This window comes from Petromyzon marinus, chromosome 25, assembly GCF_048934315.1.
Source record: "Petromyzon marinus isolate PM22_M1 ecotype Great Lakes invasive population chromosome 25, UKy_Petmar_22M1.pri1.0, whole genome shotgun sequence".
NCBI lineage: Eukaryota > Metazoa > Chordata > Hyperoartia > Petromyzontiformes > Petromyzontidae > Petromyzon > Petromyzon marinus.
This window is the reverse complement of record NC_133691.1, coordinates 3,171,628-3,187,081: the sequence shown is the minus strand read 5'-3', so window position 1 is coordinate 3,187,081 and position 15,454 is coordinate 3,171,628. Positions and strand designations below refer to the sequence as shown.

The 15,454-nt window shown below is 52.2% G+C and overlaps 1 protein-coding gene across 2 annotated transcripts in view; it reads right to left on the bottom strand.

The window, feature by feature from the left end:
- LOC116945970 (carbohydrate sulfotransferase 8-like) overlaps window positions 1–6,734 on the bottom strand; it is a 104,651-nt gene extending 97,917 nt beyond the window's left edge. Inside the window, exon 1 of one of the 2 annotated variants that reach the window (XM_076069632.1) lies at window positions 6,410–6,734. The gene's annotated coding sequence lies outside the window, so the exon portion shown is untranslated. The remainder of the gene's footprint in view (window positions 1–6,409) is intronic. The other variant, XM_032960702.2, reaches the window with a different exon arrangement.
- Between the last annotated feature and the right edge of the window lie 8,720 nt (window positions 6,735–15,454).

Genomic DNA, 15,454 nt, shown 5'->3' with positions numbered 1-15,454 from the left:
TGCGTTGGCTGGGTCATGTAGCCCGCATGCCCAGCCACCGCATGCCGAAACAGCTTATGTTCGGCCGGATCGAGGGGGCTAAACGGGCGCCGCACGGGCTAGAGAAGAGATGGAGTGATGTGGTACAGGAGGACGTGGAGCTGAGTGGACTTGCCGATGACTGGTACCAGCGGTATCAAGATCCGCCTCTGTGGAGGAGGCTCGTGAAGGACGCTACTGGGCAGTTGGAGGCAGTCGCCCTCCAACAACAACGGAGGGCGGAGGAGCGACGCTCACAACAACGAGCGGAGCGCCGGGTAGCGAAAGCACAGCAGGTTGGCACAATAGGGGGCACAGGTGGTGCATCAGCCAGTCATCTCAGTCATCTTAATCATTCGACCCGTGGCACTTGGGTCTGCCCCGTGACCTCCTGCCCGCGGGCGTTCGACACTTCACGTGGCCTCAAGATGCACATGGCCTGGCACAAGCGTCGTGGTGACGTCACCGCCACTTAGTGGCGAATGGCGGTTGTTGTTGTTGTTGTTGTTGCGTGATTGTGCGTGTGCGAGTAACAAAGAAGTAGTCGCGTAGTAGGGGAGCGGTGGCGTAGCGGTTAGCGCCACTCTGCGCTACGAACCCGGCGACCCGGGTTCGGTTCCCGCTCGGGGCCACCACCGGTGATGATTATCTGAACCGGTCCTGGGCCTCCGCTAGGTCGACTCAGCCTCAAATGAGTACCTGGTGCGATGCGTAAACATCGCCACTGGGGAGACAAAGGCGGTCGGGCGTGTTGCTGGCCTCCCACCCCCTCATGTACAGTTCCGGCCTTCATAGGTGCTCGCTAACAGCACTTACCCCAACAGTCTATGCATGCTATACGGGGGATCTTTGTCTTGACAAAGAAGCAACCCAACCCCATAGTCGCGCGCTCTCCCCATGCAGGCACATCGCTGGCTGGCGCCCCGAATGAATTAAGAATTTAGCGCCCGTTGAAAGTACTGTAATCCTCTGGTAATAACCTTGTCGGGTTGTGTGTGTGTCGTTAGTTATCCATTACGTGACGCGTGTCTGTTCTGTATGAATGAGTGTTACGTATTTGTGGGGGAGCACTCGGAGACAGTGATTTAGCGCTGAAAGATCCCCCGCGTCCCTGTCTCCCCCTTTCGTCGATTCAGCCTTACTGAGCACCTTAACGTCAGCACCGGGGAGAGCTGCCTTTCGAGAGTGATGCCCAGCCACTCCGCACCTTTCGTGCGGCCATAATAGGTGCTCGCTAACAGCGCTTGCCCCCAACAACATGAAAAGTCTACAGGGGGCATTTCTTTCCGTGAATTATATTTTATATGCAAACTCCACGACGTGTTCGTACAACGTATGACGTCTCCTGCCCTGATCGTACACTCCGAATGCCGCCCCACCGCTGTTTGTACGGGTGACAAGTCAACTCGGTGAATACAGCATCATCAGCGCGACGTTATCTGCCTCGCCTGGTATGCAGGAGCTCGTAGGTTCGATGCCGACTCCGACGCCTGTTGACCATTTGGAGTTTGCGTCTCTCTCTCTCTCCCCGTGGTCGCGTGGATTTTTCTCGGGATCCTCCGATTCTTCCCTCCACATGTAGAATCAGGCGTTTAGAGCCTCTGGCTGCTATACGTTTCCACGTGACGATTCGCCACCTCATTGAGCTATCACGTGTTTAGTGTGCTGTCCGTCCGCCGCACCTCCGATTAGCACTGTTGGCTACGTACGGTGCGAAAGAAGTTCAACATAGTACATACATCATTTGTGACCGGGCCGCTTCTGTAAATGTACGCTACCTGGTAAACAACAATCATCATCAGCAGCAGCAACAGCCATTGCCTCTTCACTGCTAGACGAAGGCCTCCTCCCTGTGCCATCGCCATCCCCACGGTCCATCGCTGACCGCGACTAATCCGTCTTCTCGCTCCTGCGAAATGACGCGACGCTCGTCCGTCTCGGACCCTCTTCTCTACCTTCATGCCGGCTATAAATAAAGGCAATGCTTATTTATATCCAGTAGCAGAGTGCCTTGCGGCAATTTTGGTCCAAAAATAAATCCACGTTCGGCTGGAAACGTCGATACGCTTTGCTCTCGTATACAAAAGACATTCCCGTAAAAAAAAAAAAAAAACATATATAATTATATATTCTACAATATATATCTTTTTTATTTCACGTGTTATTTATTGTAGGAGATCGCTGAAGCAGCAACTGTTCCATTTATATTAATGCACCGTGTATATTCTGGTTTGTGAAATGCTCGCCACGAGCAGTGCAGCGATGCTACCTGCTGGTGCGAGGCGTCGAAGTGACATCAATTGCACCAACATTCCACGTGGATCCTTTCCCGCTTCATCACATTTTTAAAGCGCCGCGTAAGAGGGATTACCGCATTCTCCGTGTTATAAGCCCCATCCGTATAAGTAAGGGACACCCGGGACGTGCTGTGCTCAGTGTTCAACATTCCTAAAAAAAAGTGGTATTTTGATCGAATGAACCATTGAGCTGGTGGCTAATATCTTGCCTACGGCCAAAAGCCAGAAGTGTAAATTCCACACACACATGCCGGGGGCGAGTATATTCCATAGGACAACCAGTGTTGTTGACATCCTCACAAAATGGTACTCATTAAATGTCAAAAAGTTATACAAATCGGGCGGAGGAGGGGAGGGTTAAGGTATAATCCGGAGAATACCGGTCCGAGTCTCAATATAAAGCAAAATTTGTTGCGAGATAGTTTTTTTGTTATTACTTCACAAAAGCGCCGCATTCCTATGATCATGCGCTATGAATGACGCCTCATCCCTAGAAGTCAAAGCGATACGAAAAGAACAAGAATAGACGTCGATTTGTGCGCCATGCATTCGTGAATGAAACGGCCATTCTTCTTCCTTCAACTCTGTCCACATGTTACCGCGTGACCTTATCAAATCTGGATTTATAGCAAGGGTGGATTGCTGGGTTTTAGTTAGGAGGCGAATGCACACGTGCGTTATTTGATAACTGCACATATAACATGATAATATATAATCACAGGCAGGGTTTCATTTCCCATGGAATACTTTCAGGACCCCCCCCCGCCCCAGCTACTGACTTCCAAATTACTGAACGGGGTGGGAGTGGGGGAAATTTTCCCGGGCAGCTCCAGCATAAATTAAGCCCCGATCAATGAACGATATGCGGGCAATGTTGATGTCCACGACGACGATATTGCAAGCAGGCAGGCGCATTTACATCAGGCATGGTGATGATATGATATGTGCTCTTTGTGCTTTGACAGAACAGACACGACAAACGCCTTTCTAATAAAACGTAAATCAACAGCCTTTAACCAACACATTGGTAGGCGAACCTCCGTATGCTGTGTTCGTGATGGCTTGACCATACTGGACCATACTGGATCATGCTGGACAATGCTGGACCATACTGGACCATGCTGGATCATACTGGATCATGCTGGACCATGCTGGACCATGCTGGACCATGCTAGACCATACTGGACCATACTGGATCATGCTGGACCATGCTGGACCACGCTGGACCACACTGGACCACACTGGACCATGCTGGATAATGCTGGACCATACTGGAACATACTGGACCATGCTGGACCATGCTGGACCATACTGGACCATGCTGGACCATACTTATTCGCGTCAGTCAGATTCTTGGCCAAGATTCAGACTCGGGTGACCGGATTCAAAGAGCAGTGCCACCAATTGCTGCGCCTGATTAGTTTTGGATCCTCCCAGATGGCTGCCCACCAGGTCTTGCCAGATGTTTTAGACGTGGGGTGTCGAGGTGTGGTCAGTAGGAGATAACAGTGATGACTGTCATCCCCTCGTACACGGCGTGGTTAGATTCCCCCACCCCGGTATTATTACTACTACACTTGTTTCACCAGGAAAGCCTCACTGAATCTAAACTCTTACTTCTAAACTAAACAATTTTTTTTTACCAGGTAAGGCCCACTGAGCTATGTAGCTCGTTTTCAGAAGCAATCTGGCCATAAATAATAGCTCAACGAAGTGGCTTATCACGTGGAAATTTATAGCAGCCAAATATTCCTACTAAGTTTTCAGTCGGGAGGCGAAGCTAAAAGTATAATGCCAATTCACTCATTTATTGGGATATTTGACCAATACCAATTACAATTAGGTTAATTTATATATATAGACAACGAAATGCTATGGGAAGAAACCGGAGCACGCGGAGGGCATCTCTGCACACGAGCGGGACGACTTACAAACTCGTTATCACCGACCCAAACAGGGACTTGAACCCACGCCCACCACATGGAACCTCTGAGGCTCTAACCCCGTTGAGCTACCCGGGCTCCCCCTCCTCCGTGAAACCAAAAACTCTCATCCCGAATGTAATTCGCCAAACACCTCCCCAATGCAGAAGCCTAGCCGACAAAGAGTATTGCGACTCGGCTAGGCCTTGTTTGGACAGAGTGTTGGTATGACCGACTTGCCATCGCATTCTATTTTTTATTTTACTATTTTTAATTTTGCCAGGTAAGGCCCACTGAGCTATATAGCTCTTTTTCAGAAGTGGACCTGGCTATTAAAAACGATAGCTCAACAAAGTGGCTTCTTACGATTCTAAATGTGGAGGTAAAAACCGGATGACCGGGAGAAAAATGCACGCGACGACGGGGAGAATTTGCAAACTCAAAATTTGCAGACGTCAGGATCGGAATCGGACCCACGACCTCTTGTATACTAGGCGAGGGAGATAACATCACGTACCCAGAAGCAAATCCGACTCCCACACCACCTCCCCTGGGCATTCATGATTAAGATTAACACATAACCATTAGCGCCAGGTTATCCGAATTAAATCAGGCTCATTATGCAGCGGCGATGGAGCGGTGGCAGAGTGGTTAGCACATCGCGGTCACAAATTCGACGACCTCAGTTCGAAATTTTAAATCAACCCGCACTGACCAGCGCGGTGAAGTATGGTGAGCGGAATCCTATATCCGACACGCCGAGGGGGTAAGCCCGCATACAGCAACGAATTGACGAACGGGTTATGCGTGTTGCGCTATTGAAGGGCATTCTTTGTTATAATAAATCGACCTACGCCCCAATTCGGCCCACTTGTTTCAGTTTATTCGGGATTGCGTTTGCGCTGGTAGTGCCAATCGTCTAGACTCGAGGGTGTACCCTCACGACCAACACTCGGTAACCCTATGAGCGTTTGTTTAATGCGCCTGACACTGCTGATGAGACTCGGCCGATCGAAACCGCCCTGGAGTGAGTTCGCTTGCTGAGCGCAATGCCGCTGGCAAAACATCAGTCGAGAAGACCGTTAGGCGAACTGAGTGTCAAACAAGAATTAAAAAAACAAATCCCAATTATTTTATATGGAGAGATTAACAATGCCGGCTGATTTAATATATATCGGATTGGCCACGCGCTGAAAGATTACACGGTTATGCAGTTGCAGGCGGCGCTTGCATCAGCAGTTGGAAGGGTGGGGACGCTCTCTCTCGAGGTGTGACTTTCTCGAGGGAATAGCTACTGCGCTTCTGGGAGCAAACACGTGGAATGTACCGCCTGGTGATTGCGGGCTGATGCGTGGCGGCTTTCTCGGCTTCTTTTTCTCGAACTGACATCGACACGAGAGGGGACGGGCGAGGGAGACGCGCGATCTTTGTATCAAGAGAGTTTTCGAGGGCTTGGGTTGTTCGCCGTGTGCCCGCCCGACAGAGATGCGTGCGCCAGCGAGGGAGAGCGGGAGGGACGGGGGAGCGATTTCGATCGATGTCATTAATCGGAATACGGTAAATCCTAATTCAATCGGAGTTGCTCGCGAATGAAAAATGTAGCCTGCGGAGTTTACGGTCACGTCACCGTTGCGAGTCCCCTCCCTCCGGGTCTCGGCGAGTACAACAATTAATACGCAGACAAATATCCCCCGCAAAGCCTCGGCAGACTTTTTTAGGGCAAGTGCTGTTGGCGAGAACCGACGAAGGCCGGCACGGCGCAACGATGTTTTTCACCCCACAGCAGCCACTGACTTGAGGCTGAGATCGGTTCGGACGATCGTCGCTGGCGTTGTCCGTGAGCTGGAATCGAACTCGGGTGACCGGGTGGCGTAGCGCAGCGCGCTTACCGCTGCGCACACTTCTCCCTACAAATCACAACACGCGCTTGCCAAAGCCCAGCGGGCGATATGATCAAGTCAGCTGTGTTGTTATGATGATGATGGTGGTGGCGGTGGTGACGGGTGCGTCGACGGCGAAGGCGGTGTTGGTGATAATGACGATTATGATGTTTGCAACACTGCACGCGTATCACTTTGCAAGACGAAGTAACCACGGCCGCTATTGCCCAGGCGCGGTAGCTGATGGATCCAACGCGAACGCCCGAGCGCGCTCTCCCCCGAGCGCGCTTACCTTGGGCGGAGCGCTGGAGAAGCGGTGCGCGACGATGCGATGGCTGAGAGGAAGAGGCACAGCGCAGCGGAGTGGCTCGCAGCTTAACCACCACAACCACCCTCACCGCCCCCACCTCTCTCTCTCATCTCTCTCCCCTCCCCTCCACTTCTTTCTCTCTCTCACTCACTCTCTCGCTCTCTCCTTGCGCGCACACACACAGACAACACACAGCCACATGCACACACACTCCCTCCCTACCGCTCCACTTACTCCGTCCTATATCCCACGGAGAATCGTTCTGCTCTTTTATATCCACTCCCAGCCAGCCTGCTCCCTCCCTACCTCCATCCCACATCCTCCCTCCCTCCCTACATCCCTTACTCCCTCCCTCTGTTCTATCCCTCCCCCCTCCCTATCCCTCTCCCGCTCTCTCCCTCCCTCTCTCCTCGCACAACCCACGCATCACTCGCGGTATCCTGCACTCTGCCGTGTCCTGCTATGCACCTCCAGGTGGATATTGTCTCATCAGCTCGGCCTAACAGCCCTGGCCACATTTTCTCGGATCTGGTTTTCTGGCAACAAATGAATTGGCTTCCGCTACCTATCTCAACACCCAAATGTAAATTCTTATTTCACTCTATCGGTCTATTAATTCGTTGCCCTTTGTCAATTCACTCCTGGATGAAGGTCTCCTCCACGCCGCGTAGGTAACGTCTTTTTGTTCTGGTTCACCATACTTCATCACCACGCTGGTCTGAACTGGTTGATGAAGGTATCGCACACGACCTGTGCAGATATGACCGCTGACGTTGAGAATCGAACTCAGATGGTCTAGTCCAGGGGTTGGCAACCTGCGGCACATTAAGGACTGCTTCGTGTCATTGTTTATTAGGGACCACCGTGCAATGCGGCTCTGGAAATGTATATATATATTTAACAAATTCGAAAAAAATGTCTGTTCTTGTTATGTTGGTTACCAACCCCCTAGTGGGTTCTATCACCACGCCAGTGCGCTAATAACTGCGCCACATCTCGGCAGATGGACTGAGGTTAATCATCAGTTGTTGTTTATTTTAAGTCAGTTTTAAACCTCCCGTGTCTAATCAGCAGTTAAGGCGTCTTTCATGTTGCTCTTCACCGGTTATTGTTGGTGAGAGCACTCCCTCTAAATTATGGGGCCCAGATGACAAAAAAAATAGAACACAATGAAATATTTCCAATCCGGATCAGCGGTTGATTACTACTGCTGCTGCCGAGTAGATTTGCAATAATGGAGGTATATTTATTAATGCTTTTAATTACCAAGAATGCTCCACCGCATGCACATAATGAGTCCTTATCCAATTTGTTTTCTGCAGTAAATCTAACTCGTACGCTCTCTCTCTCTCTCTCAGGCTCTCACACTCCCTCCGTCAGTTGATTTTTGCAAGCAATTTCCGGCATTTGCATTTTACCTATCCGTGACCAGTTTGCGTTAACGCTCATCCTGTGCGAATGCCAAGCCGTGGTAAGAATGTTGAATTTCTTTCGTAGGCAACCGTTGCTAATCGGAGGTGCGGGGAAAGGACAACAAACTAAACACAATAATCAGTTGTAAAGGAATGAGTTTTAAGTCCAGATTTAAAAGTGCACAGCTCCCAGTTGGCTTCCTAAGAATGGAAGGAAGATCGTTCCAGACGGCCGCAGCAGTGCATTTGAAAGCGCGTGATGTGACGGCCGTCTTTGTTCGATGGCTATAACAGAGCCGTGCACTGTGCTGCGAACGCGGCGTTTGGAAGTTCGATTCCTGGCCACGGCTAAAATCAATTGCTAGTGGTATCTGACACGGATCACCAGCGGGGTAAAAAATGGAAAAAAAAATCGATATCTCCATAATCATTAAGGAGTGTCGAGGCATTCATCCAGCAATGGATTGACAGGTTGAACATTATTATGAATAATTACGTGAATGAATTTTTAAAAATGATGACTCAGCCAGAAAACTCGAAACCGCGTCCAGTATTTACTGCTTGAACAAATGTGACTGGAAAACGTTCGCGCCAGATGGATCTCAATGTTGTTTAATGTTACATTTGGTGGTTAAACATAACTGCGTCTCTTTATTCACAATGTATTACCCATAATCTACCAAGACAGCTCACAGTAGTAATGATTTATACGCAGTACTTGTTACCCATGTATGCATGCACCCTTTGAGGATAGTGGTGTAGCAATTGCCAACGGCCAAATCACACTCAATATGCCCGATATTGTTAGAGCTCCGAGGCTGTAAGGGTAGTTGAGCCTGGTTAGTATCTGGGGGCGGGCGACCGTCGCCACTGCTTGCCAGGTGCTGTAGGCGCGTGCCCTCGGGGTGTGGCCAACAGGTGGCACTGCTGAGAGGCACCCCCTCGTGGTCAACACGTGGTCGGTGTTTAAAAAAAAAAAAGAAACATCGGCAGGAATGTACGTACTTATACAATATGTACGTACAGTAATTACTTTATTGTATTTATTGATGTTTAGTGTATTTGTTTACACGTTCTCTATTGTTGCACTCCTATCGTTGTTTTTGCATTAGTTTCTGTTGTAACTTTGCTGACTCGTCCCTACTGGACAGCCGTGAATATAAGAGCTTCATAGCTCATCGGATTCCTCCTGCAGTCTAAATAAAGACTCCGGTTCTGATCGTCACTCCGGTTTACTTCCACGTGAAGCTCAGCGCTCATCAATAAAATTGGCCAAATATCCCCATGTAGGCGCTCGGACCCTCTAGGCAAAATGCATTGAGACTTGGCGTGCGTCTCTCCACAATAAACCGTCCTTACCGGGCGCAGTTTTGTAAACCGATTTGCAATTGAATGCGCTTGCAGGATACAATTATTGCAAACGCAGGGGCAATCCATTGTTGTACTGCACTTCTAAGCTCCCACGTCCGTACGCTTCCTATCGCCATTCACCCGCACTAAACAGTGTGGAGTGAGCTATGATGAAATAACCCCCCCCCCCCTTAACCCCCACGATCTAGCACGGCGTGGAAGGCCCTCATCCAGCAGTGGATAGACAGAGCGCCGTACGTGTGCACATGTAAGAGGACGTTGATCGTGTAGGGCATGATCTCCATGCGCACAACAGTGGGCACTTGGCGACCCAACAGGGGTTAGAAAGGCGACTGTGATGAGTCGTGATGACCCCTTGACCTTGACATGCGTGGTTTAAAGTATGTATCCCGCGTGGGGTTGCATTTCTCCATCTGTCTTTATGTGCAATGCCCTGTTGTTTACGCACGCCGTCCGTGTTCATATCGCCCTATCCATCTATCTATAGACTGCGTGTTGGTGCGTGAGCGAATATCTCGCGGTGCGCTCGATCTCGTCAGCTCTCGGAAAGCGAAGCAGGGCTGAGCCTGGGTGGTGTTCGCATGGGTGACCGCCATGCACAATCTGCTGGCGGTGGGCAACATCCGTTGCTGCACCGTACTGCTATGCTCCCACACGTCTAAACCTTCCCCACCATCAACAACCCGCGCCAACCCGCATGATGAACTAAAATCAAAACGAGCCCCATTACCGACACCGAGTCGGGAGGCGCCTCGTCCTCCATCCAGCAGTGGATCGACGAAAGGGTTGTGCATGTGCATGTGCACATTCGATCCCCCGTGTAGCCTGCACAGACTGTAGGGGCAAGTGCTGCTGGCGAGCACCCATGAAAGCCGGCACGGCGCACGAGAGTCGACCTAGGGGAGGCACAAGACATGTTCAGATAATCGTCCCTGGTGTTGGCCGTGAGCGGGAATCGAACCCGGGTCGCCGGGTTAACCGCCTAGCGCGCTAACCGCTCCCCGCATGACAACAATCGCAGTCCGCCACTATGTGGCGGTGACGTCACCACGGCGCTTGTACCAGGCTAGGTACACCCGCGTAATAACCACCAGCAACCAACAACCCCGAACACATTTTTTTGCTGTAAAAAAAGGTCATCGTGCGAAACGTCGCCTTTTATATATATACAGTGTATAGATTGGCGCTGGCGGCGGCGGTGGGGATGGTGGTGGTGGGGGCTGTTCCTTTAGGGGCAGCGTTATTGACGAATGTTGCGCGCGTTCCTGCGTTCTCCCCTCTCTCTCTCTCTGTTCCCTTCAGACAACCACCAGGGCAAAGGAGGCTCCCGTCAACGGCACTGCAGTCGATCAATCTCAATTAGCGCTGCGTTGCTGCCTTGCCTCTGCCCTGCTCCTGCTACCTCCATCCATCCCTCCGCTCCCCTCCTCCCTACTCCCTTCTCTCTCTCTCCCTCCCTCCCTGCTCTTTACAGCAACAGGGCAAGGCCAACGTTGCCTGTGCACGGAAGCGCAGCAGGAAGGGACAGGCGACACACAATCGCGCGCGCGTGCGCACGCTAATAATGTGCGCCCAGAACAAGGTGTGAAACTCAAATAATATATGTGTATTGAGAATTACGTGTGCGATGTGTTGTGTGTGTGCAGGACATTGGTGGGTAGTGCAGTGGTTCAGCGCGCTGCACTACGAACCCGGCGACTCGAGTTCGTGTCCCGCTCACGGCCACCAACACCAGTGTCAATTAACTGAACCGGTTCTGGGCATCCCCTAGCTCGACTCCGCCTCAAATGAGTACTTGGTACGGTGTGTAAACATCGCCACTGGGGAGACAAAGGCGGCTGGGCGTGGTGCTGACCACATCTTCCCCTCGTTCGCCGCGCCGGCCTTCATATGTACTCGCTAAAAGCACTTGCCCCGACAGTCTGTTACTGCTGCACGGGGGATCTGTCTTTGTAGCGTGTATTTGTATATGCACTCCGGACATGCAATCCAGCACTCACATAGCTACGTACACACAGAAGTCGCCGATTCGATTTGATTCGATCTCCAGGCGCGAGTTCTCTTCACTTACCACCACCCCCACCGAGCACCCCACACGCCCCTCTGCACCCCATCAGTGTAACTGGGTCCAGCCACACGCGTCAGTCGCGTGCAGACGAAGTTGGGGATAAATTGTGGGTCATCTCCCACCTCGTCCGAGATCTGTGATCAGCTGTGGATGAGCATGGCACGCAACAAGCGCGAAAGAACGACCCCGTGTCGCGGTTGTCTCGAGATACCTCGAGCGAACGCCCTTACACCAGCAGCGCCGTGGGTGAGTCATTGCAGGGGCTGCACCTTTGTTACGGTACACGGAGAGGATGGCGGAATTGACAGACGTTACTAATTGGCTGTGGAGGGGTTAACGACACATATATTTACGCGATTTAACCCACACAAAAAAAACCCTGTATTATGGAGGCAAGCAATGTAACGCGTCCCAGACAGGAGATGGAGCGATCGAATCAGCAAGTGTGCTCGATTCTAAGTGAATCATTACATCGTCCAACAGTGGATTGATCATGACTGATGGTGATGTTGATAGAGGGGCGCCCGGAAAGAACGTGGTGGAGGGGGGGGGGCAGGTGCCCCCTACGTTCACACACAGAAACAAACACCCTCCACTGTCGCCTTGACAGACTGCTGGGACGAGTGCTGTGAGCAAGCACCTGTGAATGCACGCAAGGTTGTAGGTGGCCACCACCACGCCCGGCCGTTTTTGTCTCTCCAGTGGCGACGTTTATAGACCGCATCAGGTACTAATTTGAGGCTGAGTCGACCTAGGGGAGGCCCCGGATATGTTCATATAATTGTCATTGATTTTGGCCGTGAGCGGGAATCGAACTCAGGCTACCGGGTTCGTAACTCGGGTAACGGACGTTCGCGCTAACCAAAAACACAAAACACAAATACCTCTCGTATAGCCTAAACAGGCTGTTGGGGCAAGTGCTGTTAGCGAGCACCTATGAAGGCCGGCACGGCACACGAGGGGGGGGGGGTGGGGTGGGGGGGGTGCACGCATCCTCTCTTCGCTGCAAACTTCGCGCGCCGCTTGATGCCACCGCACGCGCGACCGCCTTTGTCTCCACATCGACGCGACATTCGCACACCGCCAGCGCAACGGGATGATCGCGTTCAGGCCGAGTGGACCTTGAGCGTGGACCGGCACGCGCGCACCAGCGCCGCACGCGGGGCACGTGCTCCGATCCGCCGTTGTTCACGGATGCTCGATGCGATGTCTTTGTCTTGCCGTGTTCTCGCGGCCACTGAGGAGGCATTTATTCAACATAAAACGGGCAATTGGCCTTTTTCGCTCCCCCCCCCCCCTCTCTCTCGACAGCGCAAATCGTCCGTGCACAGCGAGACGTGACGTCGTGGGGGGTGCGATGGGGTGTGAGTTGGTGGTGGATGTGTCTGTACGCGTGTGTGGGTGTACACAGCGGTAGCATCGCGAGGAGCGGGGTGGTGCAGCGGTTAGCGCGCTGCGCAACGAATCCGGAGGTCCGGGTTCGCTTCCCGCTCAGGGCCAAGACAAGTGACGATTATCTGAACCCATCGTGGGCTTCCCTAGGTCGACTCAGCCTCAAATGAGCAGCTGGTGCGGTGTGTGAACATTGCGGTCGGGCGTGGTGCTGCCCCCCTCCCCTCCTCACCCCCTCGTGTGCCGTGCCGGCCTTCATAGGTGCTACTCGCTAAGAGCACTTGCCCCAACAGCATGTTAAGGCTATACGGGATATCTTTGTCTTTGGGAGGGGGTGGTGTACCCAGCGATTCTTGTGCCGGTCTAAGGAAACGCGTAATGGCTAAGAGATCCGATAATAAGGGGTGTCGCTAACGAGCACTCGCCTCGGGTGCATTGCCACCCCCCACTCTCCCTCTTCTCTCCCTATCCTTGCCTCTCTCTCTTTCTCTGTTCTTTATTCTCTCTCTCCCTCTCGTTCGCAATGTCTTTTGTTTTCATCTCGGCGGCTCTCCCTTCCGTCGTATTCCTCCTCCTCCTCTCTTCGTGTCGGACAACAACAGCGCGCTTGGCGAGCGAAGGCCTTGGGGCTTGAGAGCAGCGCGCGGGGCGATGATTGATTGACAGCGCTGTGGTCGGTCACGAGAGGAGCGGCGTTCGAGGGCGCGCCGAGAGAATCGCGAGGGAGGTCTGCGACGCGTCCTGTATCGTGGCGGCTTTGCGATACCGCCTATTGCATGCGCAGGCGGGGGGTTGGTGGATCACGCAGAGATGGGGGACACCACACGCTAGGACAGCTGTGTGCTCGTGGACGCGTGCTGGCTGGCCGTGCGCTAACCACTGCGCCACCGCTCCACGCTGTGCGTGCGCGCCTGTGAGTTTACGTATGGGTTTGATTCCAGCTCACGGCACAATCAGTGACGATTGTCTGAACCGGTAGTGGGCCTCTTCTAGGTCGACTCAACCTAAAATGAGTACCTGGTGCGGTGTATAAATATCGACACTGGGGAGACAAAGGCGGCCGGGCGTGTTGTTCATCACCAACCTCCTCGTGTGCTGTGACGGCCTTCGTATGTGCTCGCTAACAGCACTGGCCTCAAAGTTCCATGAAGGCTAGATGGGGGATCTTTGTCTTCGTTGTGTTTAAGTAGCCCTACGCACGCGCGCGATCGCATTTAAACTTCTGTCATTGGGGGCATCACCTCTCTTCGGCCGTGGGAAGCCAAACACGAGAGCGAGCGAGAGGCAGAGAGCACGAGAGAGAGGGAGAGAGCGAGAGAGAGTAAGGTAGAGAGATGGAGAGAGCGAGGAGAGAGGGAGAGCGCTCCTTCACTCTAAACATGTCTCGCTGAAAGGTCACAACTTTTCAGACAGTCAATGCAGGTGACCCGTGCGCCGCTCTTAATATTTGATTAGCAAACCGAGCGCTCCTCCAGACTCACCGCATACCCACACACGAACCACACACGCACCACATCCCCGCACCATTCTCCTGGCCAAGGCGACGCGAGAGAGACTTTGGCACAGAAACACAAAACACACTGGGTGACCTGAACATGATTGATCGCCAGTCGCCGCGTGCAGGTGTCAATCCCAGCCCACGTGTCTGTATGTCTGGCGTTGTCCACCCACCCCCTCGTGTGTCGTGTCGGACTTCATAGGTGCTCGCTAACAGCACTTGCCGCAACAGTATGTTTAGACTATACGGGGGATTTTTGTCTTTGTATGTCTGTGTGTGCGTGTGCTAGATTAATCAAGGTGAAGATGTCACGTGAAGGCTGCTTTAGGGAAGGGCACCCGATAAAGTATTATTGGGAAAAATAAGGCGCATAATTTGTAAGACAGTCCCCATCATCAGCATCATCAGGCACTACATCTGCACTGCTAGATGGTCTCCAGAATGCCATCTACTCAATTTCCACATCTGTGGCAATTACCTCTTCCAAGGTCTCATCTATCCCCACCATCATCACTTAGGGCTTCTGCTTGTTACAGTCGACACGTCCTTCGGTGACCGCTGCTCCCGTCTGATAATAAGAATCTTCTGCCTTTGGGTCTTCCCGTTACTCATCGACCTCTGGGTGCCATTCCAGTGCCTGTCTCATTAAACACGCCCTCCTCAAGCGCCTCTTTTCCGATTACACCCATAACGCTTTCTTGCCACGTTCTCTTTTCTCCTTCCGAGTTGCTTAAACGATGCTCCTGTATCCCGCACGCGTGTCCCAATCATCGGGAGCTGCTGCTTCTCTCCGATAACATTCACGACGCATGTCCTTACAAGGTTCTACTCCAAACCTCTATATCCCCTGCACATCTACAGCCCTTCGTCAATCTGCTGTTGGATTAAGGCCTCCCCACGCCGTCGCTTCGGTGGCGAAATGTTGACTACCTCGCCTAGTATACAGGTGGTCGTGGGTTCGATCCCAACCCTGGCGCCTGTTGTATATTTGGAGTTTGCGTGTCTCTCTCCCCGTGGTCGCGTGGATTTTTCTCCGCGTCCTCTGGTTGTTCCCTACACATTTAGAATCAGCATACGTTTAGAGTATTCGGTTGCTGTAAATTTCCACGTGATGATAAGCCACTTCGTTGAGTTATCATTTGTGGAGAGGTCACTTCTGAAAACGAGCTATATAGCTCAGTGTGCCCGACCTTGTAAAAGAGTTGTTAGCTTCGACCGTAGGGGATTCTTGACTCCGGTCAGTACGAGTTGGTGATGGTGGTCCGCCCAGGACCGGTTCAGATATC